The sequence below is a fragment of the Protopterus annectens genome, chromosome 15.part0 (assembly GCF_019279795.1).
Source record: "Protopterus annectens isolate FY-2018-M chromosome 15.part0, PAN1.0, whole genome shotgun sequence".
NCBI classification, from domain to species: domain Eukaryota; kingdom Metazoa; phylum Chordata; order Ceratodontiformes; family Protopteridae; genus Protopterus; species Protopterus annectens.
In genome coordinates, this window is record NC_056749.1 from 44717763 (window position 1) to 44733119 (window position 15357).

At 44.1% G+C, this 15357-nt stretch overlaps 1 protein-coding gene across 1 annotated transcript in view; it reads left to right on the plus strand.

Annotated features, from left to right (window-relative positions):
* The window catches only part of CENPI (centromere protein I), a 2543587-nt gene that overhangs the window by 782309 nt on the left and 1745921 nt on the right, over window positions 1-15357 (plus strand). The window lies entirely within an intron of this gene.

The following is a 15357-nucleotide window of genomic DNA, read 5'->3' on the forward strand; positions in this document are numbered from 1 at the left end:
TGGAAAAAATCCTCCTTCATATCACTGCACATAGGCGGCACATCTTCAGGGTTTAATAATTACAAACCAATAGTGATTCCCCCGCCACAATATTAGAGAAATGCATCCATATGCAGCTGATGCAATACCTAACCTCAAATAACCTGCTCTCGGAAACACAACATGGCTTTAGTCCTCAGCGCAGCACATTTAAACCAACACAGAAACAGCTGTCTGCTTGTGTCCACCACGTTCTGAGACGTCTCTGAGGCATGTGATAATGTCTCCCACCAGCAACTGCTCGTTCGACTCGCCTCAGTAGGACTTACTGTACTCCTTGCTGTGGTTCCTTGGTAGGACTTTCACTGTACTCCTTGTTGTGGTTCCCTGGTATCCTTGTTGTGGTTCCTTGGTAGGACTTTCACTGTACTCCTTGTTTGGTTCCTTGGTAGGTCTTTCACTGTACTCCTTGTTGTGGTTCCCTGGTAGGACTTTCACTATACTCCTTGTTGTGGTTCCATGGTAGGACTTTCACTGTACTCCTTGGTGTGGTTCCTTGGTAGGACTTTCACTGTACTCCTTGTTGTGGTTCCTTGGTAGGACTTTCACTGTACTCCTTGGTGTGGTTCCTTGGTAGGACTTTCACTGTACTCCTTGTTGTGGTTCCTTGGTAGGACTTTCACTGTACTCCTTGTTGTGGTTCCTTGGTTGGACTTTCACTGTACTCCTTGGTGTGGTTCCTTGGTAGGACTGTCACTATACTCCTTGTTGTGGTTCCTTGGTAGGACTTTCACTGTACTCCTTGTTGTGGTTCCTTGGTAGGACTTTCACTGTACTCCTTGTTGTGTTTCCTTGGTAGGACTTTCACTGTACTCCTTGTTGTGGTTCCTTGGTAGGACTTTCACTGTACTCCTTGTTGTGGTTCATTGGTAGGATTTTCACAGTACTCCTTGTTGTGGTTCCTTGGTAGGACTTTCACTGTACTCCTTGTTGTGGTTCCTTGGTAGGACTTTCACTATACTCCTTGTTGTGGTTCCTTGGTAGGACTTTCACTGTACTCCTTGTTGTGGTTCCTTGGTAGGACATTCACTGTACTCCTTGTTTGGTTCCTTGGTAGGACTTTCACTGTACTCCTTGTTGTGGTTCCCTGGTAGGACTTTCACTATACTCCTTGTTTGGTTCCTTGGTAGGACTTTCACTGTACTCCTTGTTGTGGTACCTTGGTAGGACTTTCACTGTACTCCTTGTTGTAGTTCCTTGGTAGGACTTTCACTGTACTCCTTGTTGTGGTTCCCTGGTAGGACTGTCACTATACTCCTTGTTTGGTTCCTTGGTAGGACTTTCACTGTACTCCTTGTTGTAGTTCCTTGGTAGGACTTTCACAGTACTCCTTGTTGTGGTACCTTGGTAGGACTTTCACTGTACTCCTTGTTTTGGTTCCTTGGTAGGACTTTCACTGTTCTCCTTGTTGTGTTTCCTTGGTAGGACTTTCACTGTACTCCTTGTTGTGGTTCCTTGGTAGGACTTTCACAGTATTCCTTGTTGTGGTTCCTTGGTAGGACATTCACTATACTCTTTGTTGTGGTTCCTTGGTAGGACTTTCACTATACTCCTTGTTGTGGTTCCTTGGTAGGACATTCACTGTACTCCTTGTTGTGGTTCCCTGGTAGGACTTTCACTGTACTCCTTGTTGTGGTTCCTTGGTTGGACTTTCACTGTACTCCTTGGTGTGGTTCCTTGGTAGGACTGTCACTATACTCCTTGTTGTGGTTCCTTGGTAGGACTTTCACTGTACTCCTTGTTGTGGTTCCTTGGTAGGACTTTCACTGTACTCCTTGTTGTGGTTCCTTGGTAGGACTTTCACTGTACTCCTTGTTGTGTTTCCTTGGTAGGACATTCACTGTACTCCTTGTTGTGGTTCCTTGGTAGGACTTTCACTGTACTCCTTGTTGTGGTTCATTGGTAGGATTTTCACAGTACTCCTTGTTGTGGTTCCTTGGTAGGACTTTCACTGTACTCCTTGTTGTGGTTCCTTGGTAGGACTTTCACTATACTCCTTGTTGTGGTTCCTTGGTAGGACTTTCACTGTACTCCTTGTTGTGGTTCCTTGGTAGGACATTCACTGTACTCCTTGTTTGGTTCCTTGGTAGGACTTTCACTGTACTCCTTGTTTGGTTCCTTGGTAGGACTTTCACTGTACTCCTTGTTGTGGTACCTTGGTAGGACTTTCACTGTACTCCTTGTTGTAGTTCCTTGGTAGGACTTTCACTGTACTCCTTGTTGTGGTTCCCTGGTAGGACTTTCACTATACTCCTTGTTTGGTTCCTTGGTAGGACTTTCACTGTACTCCTTGTTGTAGTTCCTTGGTAGGACTTTCACAGTACTCCTTGTTGTGGTACCTTCGTAGGACTTTCACTGTACTCCTTGTTTTGGTTCCTTGGTAGGACTTTCACTGTACTCCTTGTTGTGTTTCCTTGGTAGGACTTTCACTGTACTCCTTGTTGTGGTTCCTTGGTAGGACTTTCACAGTATTCCTTGTTGTGGTTCCTTGGTAGGACATTCACTATACTCTTTGTTGTGGTTCCTTGGTAGGACTTTCACTATACTCCTTGTTGTGGTTCCTTGGTAGGACATTCACTGTACTCCTTATTGTGGTTCCCTGGTAGGACTTTCACTGTACTCCTTGTTGTGGTTCCTTGGTTGGACTTTCACTGTACTCCTTGGTGTGGTTCCTTGGTAGGACTGTCACTATACTCCTTGTTGTGGTTCCTTGGTAGGACTTTCACTGTACTCCTTGTTGTGGTTCCTTGGTAGGACTTTCACTGTACTCCTTGTTGTGGATCCTTGGTAGGACTTTCATTTACTCCTTGTTGTGATTCCTTGGTAGGACTTTCACTATACTCCTTGTTGTGGTTCCTTGGTAGGACTTTCACTGTACTCCTTGTTGTGGTTCCTTGGTAGGACTTTCACTGTACTCCTTGTTGTGGTTCCTTGGTAGGACTTTCACTGTAGTCCTTGTTGTGGTTCCTTGGTAGGACTTTCACTGTACTCCTTGTTGTGGTTCATTGGTAGGACTTTTGTTTACTTCTTGTTGTGGTTCCTTGGTAGGACTTTCACTATACTCCTTGTTGTGGTTCCTTGGTAGGACTTTCACCGTACTCCTTGTCGTGGTTCCTTGGTAGGACTTTCACTGTACTCCTTGTTGTGGTTCCTTGGTAGGACTTTTACTGTACTCCTTGTTGTGGTTCCTTGGTAGGACTTTCACTGTACTCCTTGTTGTGGTTCCTTGGTATGACTTTCACTATACTCCTTGTTGCAGTTCTTGGTAGGACTTTCACTGTACTCCTTGTTGTGGTTCCTTGGTAGGACTTTCACTGTACTCCTTGTTGTGGTTCCTTGGTAGGACTTTCACTGTACTCCTTGTTGTGGTTCCTTGGTAGGACTTTCACTGTACTCCTTGTTGTGGTTCCTTGGTAGGACTTTCACAGTACTCCTTGTTGTGGTACCTTGGTAGGACTTTCACTATACTCCTTGTTGTGGTTCCTTGGTAGGACTTTCACTGTACTCCTAGTTGTGATTCCTTGGTAGGACTTTCACTGTACTCCTTGTTGTGGTTCCTTGGTAGGACTTTCACTGTACTCCTTGTTGTGGTTCATTGGTAGGACTTTCACTATACTCCTTGTTGTAGTTCCTTGGTAGGACTTTCACTGTACTCCTTGTTGTGGTTCCTTGGTAGGACATTCACTGTACTCCTTGTTGTGGTTCCTTGGTAGGACTTTCACTGTACTCCTTGTTGTGGTTCCGTGGTAGGACTTTCACTATACTCCTTGTTGTGGTTCCTTGGTAGGACTTTCACTGTACTCCTTGTTGTGGTTCCTTGGTAGGACTTTCACTGTACTCCTTGTTGTGGATCCTTGGTAGGACTTTCATTTACTCCTTGTTGTGGTTCCTTGGTAGGACTTTCACTGTACTCCTTGTTGTGGTTCATTGGTAGGACTTTCACTGTACTCCTTGTTGTGGTTCCTTGGTAGGACTTTCACTGTACTCCTTGTTGTGGTTCCTTGGTAGGACTTTCACTGTACTCCTTGTTGTGGTTCCTTGGTAGGACTTTCACTGTACTCCTAGTTGTGATTCCTTGGTAGGACTTTCACTGTACTCCTTGTTGTGGTTCCTTGGTAGGACTTTCACTGTACTCCTTGTTGTGGTTCCTTGGTAGGACTTTCACTATACTCCTTGTTGTGGTTCCTTGGTAGGACTTTCACTGTACTCCTTGTTGTGGTTCCGTGGTAGGACTTTCACTATACTCCTTGTTGTGGTTCATTGGTAGGACTTTCACTGTACTCCTTGTTGTGGTTCCTTGGTAGGACTTTCACTGTACTCCTTGTTGTAGTTCCTTGGTAGGACTTTCACTGTACTCCTTGTTGTGGTTCCTTGGTAGGACATTCACTGTACTCCTTGTTGTGTTTCCTTGGTAGGACATTCACTGTACTCCTTGTTGTGGTTCATTGGTAGGACTTTCACTATAATCCTTGTTGTGGTTCCTTGGTAGGACTTTCACTGTACTCCTTGTTGTGGTTCATTGGTAGGACTTTCACTATAATCCTTGTTGTGGTTCCTTGGTAGGACTTTCACTGTACTCCTTGTTGTGGTTCCTTGGTAGGACTTTCACTGTACTCCTTGTTGTGTTTCCTTGGTAGGACTTTCACTGTACTCCTTGTTGTAGTTCCTTGGTAGGACTTTCACAGTACTCTTTGTTGTGGTTCCTTGGTAGGACATTCACTATACTCCTTGTTGTGGTTCCTTGGTAGGACTTTCACTATACTCCTTGTTGTGGTTCCTTGGTAGGACTTTCACAGTACTCCTTGTTGTGGTTCCTTGGTAGGACTTTTACTGTACTCCTTGTTGTGGTTCCTTGGTAGGACTTTCACTGTACTCCTTGTTGTGGTTCCTTGGCATGACTTTCACTGTACTCCTTGTTGCAGTTCTTGGTAGGACTTTCACTGTACTCCTTGTTGTGGTTCCTTGGTAGGACTTTCACTGTACTCCTTGTTGTGGTTCCTTTGTAGGACTTCCACTGTACTCCGTGTGGTTCCTTGGTTACCTAACTGGAAGAGACAACAAGTTGTTAAATGGCAACTACTCATCCTTTCAACCAGCTACTACAGGTGTCCCTCAGGGCTCTATCCAGGTCCTGTCCTATTTTAATATATTTATTAATGACCTGCACTTCTCCACTCACCATGCTGGTTTAGTTTGGTATGCAGACACTCAGCATTAATATGTGCTGCCTCAAAGTAAGAAGCTTCAAGACATTACCCAGAAATATTTTTCATGCTTAGAAAGCTGCCTCAAAGAATCAAACCTCCAACTCATCCCCAAGAAAACTATGTTAATGTTTTTTACCTCAAAAAGTTGCCAAAATCAAAAGCAGTCTTTTATCATAAAGCAATCTTTTATGATAAAGTCAGCAAATAATGCCATCATTGAAACTGTAACTCACATTAATTTCTCAACGTTATAATTGATAAGTCTGAAATATGACCAGCATATACTGCATACCATTAAATCTGCACAGCAGAAACTAGGTTTCTTCCTTTTTTAATTTCCCCAAGTCTTTTGGGTTTCTAATACCATGATGGGAATGGACCCCATTCCTAAGTCAAAGTATGATTAGAAGTCATGAAATTAGTATTGTTTCAGTATTTGATGTCACACAGAAGTGCTTTGCGCAGCACCCACAATGTGCCCCGTAATGACTCCTCCTGCAGTTCGTATGGAGTTACTTGAATTGCTGACATAGCGAAGTACAATTGTAGATTCGTTTTTATAAGACCCGTTGCTGCTGCTGCTACTACTACTGGAAAATGTCTAGGTATCCTTCCACATTGGTGTCGTTTCTGCCTGCAAATCCTGGTATTTTATGACTTTGTGTCTCTGTGTATATAAGACACTGTAGTCACTGGGTGTAGCGATTTCAGTGACCAGTGCTACTTTTATCTTCTTTTCATGGACTACTGTGTGTGGTTTTCTTGCATCTATTTTTTGAACTGTTGATAATGGATGATCCCATGTGAAATAAACTTCATTTTCTGTGATGCTTTGTTGCTGATGTTTCCAGTGTTTTTCAGCTACTTCAGTATCGTAATGTTTGCACAATCCGCAGTGCAACAGTCTTGCCACATTATTATGCCTTTCAGTAGACAGTCCTTGTGCCATTAGTATGTCACAACCAGCAACAAGGTGTGCAACTCTTTCCAGTTCTGTTTTACAAAACTTACATTTGTCTGTTTCTCCCGCATGTTCAGTGGACTTTGTAAACCAATGAGTACATACTCCACTATCTTGTGCTGCTAGTATTAGCCTATCATCTTTTTGTTTAAATTCACCTCACCTTAGCAATTCCTGCATTCAGTCCTAATCAACATGGGTTGTTCCAGGAGTTTTCTGTACTTGTAACTATATTTATGCTTTTCCCACATTTCTTGCATTCACATCTGATCCTTCACCTTATATTCTTTCTTTCTTTTTTTGGCAGTTTCAGTTGCTGCCTGGTCTTCATCTACTTCTGTTTTGATTTCCATTCCTTCTTGACGCCAATATGCTTTTGCTAAACTAAACAGGGAAGTCATCTTAAACTTTTTCTCCTCATGTTTCAAAACTTTCAGTATGTTTTGGTCTTGTGAGGTCAGCAGATGTGTGCAGTTCCACGACTGCAGATCTATACATGTAATCAGTTTCAAGGAGACCCATCCCTCCTTCGGTACGGGGGATATATAATCTTGGTATGCATTGATTTTTATAAATCATTTTATGAGCATGAAGCATCCTTCTTGTTTTCCTGTCCAACCTATTCAACACCTTTTGGAGCCAGTCAGTCTCTCCCAAACTGTAAGTCAGGACAGGAGGAGCAAATTGGTTTATAGCTGAGGCTTATTTTTAATTATAATTTTTATTCACATTTGTTCATAGGTTCATAGGTTCATAGGTTCGTACTAGGCTATCTGCCCTAGGGCATTTATAAGCCTAGCCAGAGTATGTGTGGCTTTCACCACCCCTTAGGATGAGAATACTACGCACTTTTATGGTTTAGTTTATTGTGCCTCTGTCTAGCAGTGACACAGAGATGACCCCCGGGGTAAACCTACGATCTCCCATCCACTCGTCAAGATTTCTCTTGAACAGAGTCAGTGAGGGGCTCTGCCTAATATGTACTGGGATCCTGTTCCAGAGTGTAGGGAGCCTCTGGGTTATGAATCTGTCCCTCCAGCATGTCCTATTTATTTCTGTGTTGAGGTTTAAGTCCCTTGCTCTCGTGGCTCTGGTGGATTTGGATTTACTAAGGTGGAGCATGGCCATTAATTCCGGATTGGACATGGCCTTGTACGTCAGACACAGATCACCTCTGAGTAGGCGGTATGCGACTGAATAGAGCTGGAGTTTTTTCAGTCGGGCAGCATATGACATATGTTTAAGACCTTTTATCCTCTTGGTGAGGAACTTTTGGGGTCTTTCCAACTGCTGCAGGTGACGGGTAAGATACATCCCAAATGGGGCATTGTACTCAATCATTGGCCTGATAAGAGAAGAGTACAGGGGCACAATGACCTCACTTGATCTAGATGTGAAACCCTTCATGATAAGGTGGGCAATATAGAAGGTCTTTCTAACCACTTTGGCAATGTGAGTGTCAAATGAGAGGTTACTGTCAACCTGGGTCCCAAGGTCCCTGATTACCTCTTCTGTACTTAATGGATTACCACCTATGTGGTAATTTGTGGGTACCTTATTTTTCCCAAAGGGTATGACTATACATTTTTTGGCATTCAGCTTAAGGCCATGGCTCTGGCACCAATTATCCGCTTCAATGAGGCCTCTCTGAAGGATGTTGGTGTCCGCTGGAGTATCAATTATGGCCCAGTTTGCAGTCATCTGCGAACTTTGTCAGCCACAATCCTCCTATGTTTGCCTGTACCTCGAAAATAAATGCCGAACAAGAGGGGTCCCAGGACTGAGCCCTGTGGGACACCGCCAGACTGGCTTAGAGTCTGACATAGCTCCAGCAACTCTGACCCTGTGGGTTCTGTCCTTGAGCCAGTTTGCAACCCATCTTGTGACATATGGGTTTACATTTAAGCTGGTGAGTTTGTCTATGATGCCCGAGTGGGGTATTGTGTCAAGGCTTTTGCAAGGTCAAGGTAGGCTGTGTGAACTGCCTTACCCTCATCAATGGCCTTAGTGACTGTTTCAAAAAAGTCGATCAAGTTCAAGAGGCAGGATCTGCCCTTGACAAAGCCAAATTGGGTAGGATCCAATGTCTGTAGATCCCCAATGTCTTTGTTTATGAGCTCCATAATGATCCTCTCCATAGCTTTGCAGACCAGGCTCGCAAGCTTATGGGGCGGTAATTTCCAGGGTCCGTAGAAGCACCGCCTTTGTGAAGTGGTACCACTGTCGCCAGACGCCACTCTTTGGGCACGTGATCCTGTAGTAAGGCTAAGATTAAATAGGAGCCTCATGTGTGGGTTTAGTTCCTCTTGGAGTTCATGTAGCACACAGCCCGGGACACCGTCCGGTCCCATTGATGCTGTGTTTTTAGCTTTAGAGAGGGCGGCTCTCACCTGGGCATCTGAGATATTAGGAGGCTACACTCTGCTGGGATAGTTATTTCTCCTTTTGGGGAGGGAGGAGAAATTTGCACTGAACCTGTCTGCCAGAATATTGGCAATGTCAGTGGGTTCAGTGTATTTTGTATCATTTTGGACTAACTCAGAGCATATCTGGGAGTTTCCACCCAGATTTCTAACATAGCTAAAGAAGGCCTTGTGATTGTCTTTTGTGTTTTTTGCATTTTTCTCTCAAAGTTGGCCTTGGATGATTTTATGAGTGATCGTAGTTTTTTGCTAGTACTGATCAGAGATGCCTTCCCTTTTAGGGATTTTGCTCTGTCATGTAGTAGCTTCCTCCTCCTGTTGTAGAGTTTGTTTATGGCTGGGGTCCACCAGACCGGCGCCTGCCTTTGGGGAATGGGTCTTGGTTTTATTTGGGATTGCATGATCCATGCATTCTTGAAGGTGCCCGTAGAAGGCATTTGCAAAGGATTCAGCAGTGTGGGTTGTGGTTTCCACTAGCCCAGGGGCCTTGAAGGATACCATTTCAGTCTTAAGAAGTGTGAAGTTGGCTTTGAGAAGTTCTTCACCGTGGTCTTTGTGCAGGGGTGGGGGCGGATGTGGATTTCCAGTGAGATTAATTTATGGTCTGATCTTACCAGAGAGGGATATACTTCCGTGTGGAGCATTTTGTCCCCATGTTTGTGATGATCAGGTCTAGTATATTGTCTCCTCTTGTGGGGATGGTGACCAGTTGTTCCATTGCATTTGAGTTAATGAATTGTAGGAACCTTTGGGCTAGGGTGTTGGGGCTTGAGTAATGTTCCCAGTCTATGTTTGGGTAGTTGAAGTCTCCCAATATAATGGTATTTGGAGAGACATTCATACTCTAGTGTCTTCAGGAAGGCTGTGTGGGGTTCCTGAGTTTGAGAGGGTGGTCTGTAACATGCTACAAACTGTAAGGCAGTTTTGCCTATGGTTAGTTGCACCTGGATGGTCTCCGCTGCTTAGCGTTGCCACTAACCTGGAGGTGTGGGTATCTTTGATGAATATGGATACTCCCCTCCTTTTGTGGTTCGGTCCAAGTTTTGGGGCCGGAAAGCATGATAGGAGGTAAAACCTGATAGTGCTGGGGTGCTCTCAGGAGCCTTGAACCAGGTCTCAGTCACTGCACAGACATCGATATTCTCCATACTGAGAAGGGCTTCGAGGGCGTGCATCTTGAGGTTTAGACTTCTGGCATTGAGCAGCATTACCCTTACTTTTTTCCACTTGTGTTTTCTAGGAGGTGGGTTTGTCCTTTGAGCCTTGCCTAAAAGGCACTATGGGGGTGGCAAGAGCCTTGGCCAATATCCGGAAGCCCAGGGGTGACAGGTGCAAGCCGTCCCTTGCGAAGCAGCGTGGCTTGTCCAGCATGTCATCCCAAGCCGACAGACATTGGATCCCCTTAGAATGACACCAGTAATTAAGCCAATTGTTAAAACTGATCATTTTGTCTTTGTACTGTGGCATCATTCTTGGTGAGGGTAAGATGCTGCTCAGGGTCAGGGTCATACCAGCCTGGGCTACATAATCAGAGAGCTCCTCTATGTCTCTTTTCATGTAGTCCAGGAGGTGCCTCAGGTCATTCACACCGGCATGTACAATGACTGAGTCATATTTGTACTTGCTGTGGAGTGACCTGAGTGCATGCATTATGTGGCGGATTCTAGCTCCCGACAGGCAGCTTACTGTGACCCTCTCCTTGTTCAGTCTGGTGAGCGCACGCCAGTGTGTCTGACTATGGAGTCACCTATTACAAGTGTGTCTGGCATGTTGTTTGGCCTTAAGGGCTGTGACTGTTTAGCACACTGACTATGTGAACTATGTGTTGCATGTGCTATGTCTTCAGATGGTGTTTGCTTGGGTGTCTGCTTTGGAGGCCTCTGTTGTTTTGGTAGATTTTTAATTAGCGCCTCCGAGTATGTTTTTGTGTGTTTATGTGTTTGGTTTGCAATTGTGATAGTTCTATGTGAGACTGGGCTTGTGGTGTGCGTGGTTACCTTCTCCTCCTGACTGGTCTTGCCAGTACTGAATTGAGAGAGCTCAGCCTCCAGTTTGGCTATATAGTTGCATCTCTCGCATATACTTGTATTTGTTGGAAGGAGGAGAGGGTTGTCTGTGTACATGAGGCAATTGTAACATTGCCTCAAAATTCCCAGATTCACCAGCTGAACAGGAGAGGACGCTAGCAACTGACCCTTCGACATGCTAGAAATAGTGAAAAAGATTGCTGTGTAACTGAGTCAGAAAGGACCTATAGGGAAATGGGTAATCAAGGGAATTTAGGTGAATGAAGTACTTTCTTCTATTAAGAGTGCTTTACTTGTATAAAGAAATGCTTTAGGAGCAAGTGCTGAGCTTTTCAGATAGAGTATAGGCTGTTTAGATTGCAAGTAGAACAGTTCTAAGGGAAAAATTGAAGAGCAGACTTTACGGAGCCAGAAATAGTTTAAACTTGGTTAACCGGCGCTGCCCTATGCTGCTCTATGAGCAACTTCGCGCTAAAACGCGCTAAAGCGCGCAAAAGCGGGCTTTATAGCAGGGGGTTGAAAAGAGCCAGGAATTGACCCAAATGGCCAATAAACTACTAGTTTCTGGGCTGGAACCAATCCTCTAGGGACAAATAGGTTGCTCAGTGCTCCCCACTCCCACTGGTGAGACAAAGAAGCTTCCTCTTATCCAAATAAGGGTATGGATAGCACAGGAACCAAGACAAAGCCCAGAGATCAGCAAAATCTGAAGACTGGACTATTCTAGTTCAGAAAAGCGGGAAAACAAGGATATTTTTTGTTTTTTTTTTCTTTTCACAGAGAAGGGAGAAAAAATGCAGTAACAAACAGTAAATGCTATAAAACGGCTAGCGCACTTTAGTGTGTTAGCCTAACAATTAAATTTGACAAAAAATAACTTTTAAAAGTGCTAACAGTGTAAATTCAACACAAGAACAGTAAAAACAGTATACAGAGCAGTCTTTTAAGCGAAATGCAGTCGAGATACAATACTTTAAGCGAAAGCCAGAAAAAATACTTTTAAATCCAGGAAAGTCACTCTTTCACTCTCTGCTGCTTGTAGAACTCTGCAGGACACCACGAGGAGCTGTGCTGAGTCTGTTACAAGTAAAAAAGCGCGCAAAAGCGGGCTTTATAGCAGGGGGTTGAAAAGAGCCAGGAATTGACCCAAATGGCCAATAAACTACTAGTTTCTGGGCTGGAACCAATCCTCTAGGGACAAATAGGTTGCTCAGTGCTCCCCACTCCCACTGGTGAGACAAAGAAGCTTCCTCTTATCCAAATAAGGGTATGGATAGCACAGGAACCAAGACAAAGCCCAGAGATCAGCAAAATCTGAAGACTGGACTATTCTAGTTCAGAAAAGCGGGAAAACAAGGATATTTTTTTGTTTTTTTTTTCTTTTTTCACAGAGAAGGGAGAAATATGCAGTAACAAACAGTAAATGCTATAAAACGGCTAGCGCACTTTAGTGTGTTAGCCTAACAATTAAATTTGACAAAAATAACTTTTAAAAGTGCTAACAGTGTAAATTCAACACAAGAACAGTAAAAGCAATATACAGAGCAGTCTTTTAAGCGAAATGCAGTCGAGATACAATACTTTAAGCGAAAGCCAGAAAAAATACTTTTAAATCCAGGAAAGTCACTCTTTCACTCTCTGCTGCTTGTAGAACTCTGCAGGACACCACGAGGAGCTGTGCTGAGTCTGTTACAAGTAAAAAGCGCAAAGCGGGCTTTATAGCAGGGGGTTGAAAAGAGCCAGGAATTGACCCAAATGGCCAATAAACTACTAGTTTCTGGGCTGGAACCAATCCTCTAGGGACAAATAGGTTGCTCAGTGCTCCCCACTCCCACTGGTGAGACAAAGAAGCTTCCTCTTATCCAAATAAGGGTATGGATAGCACAGGAACCAAGACAAAGCCCAGAGATCAGCAAAATCTGAAGACTGGACTATTCTAGTTCAGAAAAGCGGGAAAACAAGGATATTTTTTTTTTTTTTTTTTTTCTTTTTCACAGAGAAGGGAGAAAAAATGCAGTAACAAACAGTAAATGCTATAAAACGGCTAGCGCACTTTAGTGTGTTAGCCTAACAATTAAATTTGACAAAAATAACTTTTAAAAGTGCTAACAGTGTAAATTCAACACAAGAACAGTAAAAACAGTATACAGAGCAGTCTTTTAAGCGAAATGCAGTCGAGATACAATACTTTAAGCGAAAGCCAGAAAAAATACTTTTAAATCCAGGAAAGTCACTCTTTCACTCTCTGCTGCTTGTAGAACTCTGCAGGACACCACGAGGAGCTGTGCTGAGTCTGTTACAAGTAAAAAAGCGCGCAAAAGCGGGCTTTATAGCAGGGGGTTGAAAAGAGCCAGGAATTGACCCAAATGGCCAATAAACACTAATCATGTATTATATTTGATCCTTCATCAGTTCCCAAATATTTATATACTCCCTCTTGCTCAAGTTCTTTTATATCACATTCTTGTCCCAAAATGATGTTTTCTTGGTGCTGCAGCTTTCCTGCTTTGAAGGTTGCTTTTGCACATATGTCAAGACCAAATGACATTCTTTTATCATCTGAAAAAGGTTTGACCACTGGTAGTTGTACTTTCAGTTCTTCATCTGATGAACTATACAGATGTTCTTCATGTTTCACTGTTGCAGTCATTACATTTGGGTTATCTGCCTGCAGGTAGCCCTCAGCCGGCCTGAATATCAATGTCTTGGATCTCGGCAACGGATGCTGTCTCTTCTTCCATGATGTCAGGTCATCAGGGTTATAAAACATGCAGCCGATGCCATTACATCAGTCTTTCTTGCTGCACAGTGCCCGAAGCAGAAGCAGTTCACAAGTGCCGGTCGGCCAACTCCTGAAATCTTCGTTTTCGAGTTTCAGATCCGAAGTCTTCAAAAAGCTAAGTACCCTGTTGGAGATCCTTTTTCTTGCTCTAAACCAATGTCAGTAAAAGTTAACAATTGTATTACCTGTGGCAAGTAAATACCTCATAAAGATTTTCATTCATACTGCATTCCTTGCTTAGGACCAGACCACAACGTCCCTCGCTGTCGGTTTTGTGCCTTATTCAACCCACAACCTATTCGTTCATAGGTTCATACTAGGCTATTTGCCCTAGGGCATTAATAAGCCTAGCCAGAGTGTGTATGGCTTTCGCCACCAATATTAAATGAATTTTGCTATGCCCTTTTTCAAGGTTAGTATACTGTGCCTCTGTCTAACAGTGACAAAGAAGCGATACCCGGTGTAAACCTACGATCTCCCATCCACTCATCAAGATTCCCCTTGAAGAGAGTCAATGAGGGACTCTTTTATTCCAGAGTGAAGGGAGCCTCTGGGTTATGAATCTGTCCCTCCAGCATGTCCAATTTATTTCAGTGCTGAGGTTCAAGTCCCTCGAGCGCGTAGCTCGATGGGATTTGGATTTTCTGAGGTACAGCATGTCCATTAATTCCGGGTTGCACATGGCTTTATACGTCAGGCACAGATCGCCTCTGAGCAGGCGGTATGCCACTGAGTAGAGCTGGAGTTTCTTTAACCAGGCAGTATTCGGCATCTGTTTGAGCCCCTTGATCCTCTTGGTGAGGTACTTTTGGGGTCTTTCCAGTTGCTGCAGGTGTCTGGTAAGGTACATCCCAAAAGGGGCATTGTACTCAATTATGGGCCTGATGAGGGATGAGTAAAGAGGCACGATGACCTCCCCTGATCTAGATGTTAATCCCTTCATGATTAGGTGGGCTATATAAAATGTTTTTCTAACCACTTTGGCCACGTGGTTGTCAAATGAGAGATTGCTATCAACTTGGGTCCCCAGGTCCCTAATGACTTCTTCTGTACTTAATGGATTACCACCTATGTGGTAATTTGTGGGCACTTTGTTTTGCCAAAGGGATGACTATACACTTTTTGGCGTTTAGCTTGAGGCCATGGCTCTGGCACCAGTTGTCTGTTTCTATGAGGCCCTTTTGGAGGATGCTTGTGTCGGCTGGAGAGTCTATTATGGTGCCCAGTTTGCAGTCATCTGCGAACTTGGTCAGCCACAGTCCTTCCATGTTGGCCTGTACCTCCGAGAAATATATACCGAACAAGAGAGGTCCCAGGACTGAGACTTGTGGGATGCCACTTGTAACTGGTTTGGAGTCTGACATGGCTCCAGCTATTCTAACCTTGTGGGTTCTGTCCTTGAGCCAGTTTGCAACCCATCTAGTGACATAGGGGTTTATATTTAAGCTGGTGAGCTTATCTATAATGCCAGAGTGGGGTATTGTATCAAAGGCTTTTGCGAGGTCCAGGTAGGCTGTGTGGACCACCTTCCCCTTGTCAATGGCCTTGGTGACGGTTTCAAAAAAATCGGCCAGGTTCAAGAGGCAGGATCTGCCCTTAACAAAGCCGAACTGGGTAGGATCCAGTGTCTGCAGGTCCCCAATATCTTTATTTATAAGGTCCATGATGATCCTTTCCATAGCTTTGCAGACCAAGCTAGTGAGACTTATGGGGCGATAGTTTCCAGGATCTGTTGAGGCACCACCTTTGTGGAGAGGGACCACTGTTGTTGAACACCACTCTTTGGGTACATATCCTGTAGTAAGGCTGAGATTGAACAGTAGTTTTAGGTTTGGGTTTAGCTCTTCTTGGAGTTCATGTAGGACGCAGCCTGGGACACCGTCTGGTCCCATTGATGCTGTGTTCCTTGCTTTGGAGA